Below are 903 nucleotides of genomic sequence, written 5' to 3' on the forward strand. Positions count from 1 at the left end.
GCGACGCGCACGCCCGCACACACACACACGCGCTACGATGGAGACATGTTGTTCGAGGTCCAAACAGTTTGAGCGACGCATTGAGAACGGAACAATAAAAATCACCTTTCGGCTGAGCGCCCGCTCCCCTCCCTCCCACTTCCTGCTATTGTTGTCGTTTTTCTTTCTTGCGCAACGGCGCGCACGTAACATCGTGCCCTGTCTGGCGCCCTGCCTGTGCAAACGGTTGGTGGCGGGCCCGCCCAAAAGCGCAAGAGAGAGAAAGAGAAAGAGAGGGCCGAATTGCCCGGAGGTGGGTTGTGGTGGGCGCACGCCGCTGCTGATGGAAGCAACCAACTCTTGTGCGCGAGGGCGCGTGGCCCCGTGAACGCGCTTGCGTGATGGCCAAAAACAAACTCAACAGGTCTGACAGCCGCCCCGCCCGCCGCAACCTCGCCGGCTGGCCCCCGCGCCTCCCCTCGCATGGCCAGGAAAGGCGCGTCTTGAGACCCACCGCTCCGTGACGCTGGGCGCTTGGGTGCATCGGCGCCCCGAGAAAGAGACACGCCGGTCGTGAAGCGCAACAACCCTTGGGCCGGTGGCGCGCTGTCGGTGCCGCGCGTGGCGCCACCGCCCGGTTGCGCGAGAGTTTGCGGTGACGGTGCGCGCGTCGAGGCTCCCTCCCCAGTTCGGGAAACGATGGGAAAAAACAAAACCAAAGAGGACGCGCACGGGTGAGAGATGCGGCTGCGACGCGTGATGAAATTCCACAGTTTCCTGTCAGTCTGACGACGAAAACGCGTGAGGACGCAGTTCCCGACTCAGCTCACACTGAAGTGCTTTGCTTTACACCCCCATCTTTCTTTTTTTTTCTTTTTCTTTTTTTCTTTCTTTGTCCCTCTGCTCTCGCTGCGCAGTTTTGCG

At 60.8% G+C, this 903-nt stretch overlaps 4 non-coding genes across 4 annotated transcripts, besides 1 other annotated feature; all 4 read left to right on the forward strand.

Annotated features, from left to right (window-relative positions):
* Nucleotides 1-32: 32 nt before the first annotated feature.
* On the forward strand, nucleotides 33-119 carry Tc00.1047053487979.10. Its single transcript, XR_008255002.1, has one exon. It is a non-coding gene; the product is annotated as a C/D small nucleolar RNA (snoRNA), TB11C4C2 (small nucleolar RNA).
* Nucleotides 120-320: 201 nt separating this feature from the next.
* On the forward strand, nucleotides 321-410 carry Tc00.1047053487979.20. Its single transcript, XR_008255003.1, has one exon. It is a non-coding gene; the product is annotated as a C/D small nucleolar RNA (snoRNA), TB11C4C3 (small nucleolar RNA).
* Nucleotides 411-556: 146 nt separating this feature from the next.
* Tc00.1047053487979.30 lies at nucleotides 557-628 on the forward strand. The gene has a single exon (XR_008255004.1). It is a non-coding gene; the product is annotated as an H/ACA snoRNA, TC11C4H3 (small nucleolar RNA).
* A 106-nt stretch (nucleotides 629-734) lies between these two features.
* Tc00.1047053487979.40 lies at nucleotides 735-831 on the forward strand. Its single transcript, XR_008255005.1, has one exon. It is a non-coding gene; the product is annotated as a C/D small nucleolar RNA (snoRNA), TB11C4C1 (small nucleolar RNA).
* A 5-nt stretch (nucleotides 832-836) lies between these two features.
* Nucleotides 837-873: a microsatellite.
* The last annotated feature ends 30 nt before the right edge of the window (nucleotides 874-903 follow it).

Source organism: Trypanosoma cruzi, assembly GCF_000209065.1.
Source record: "Trypanosoma cruzi strain CL Brener chromosome Unknown tcruzi_1047053487979, whole genome shotgun sequence".
Lineage (NCBI taxonomy): Eukaryota > Euglenozoa > Kinetoplastea > Trypanosomatida > Trypanosomatidae > Trypanosoma > Trypanosoma cruzi.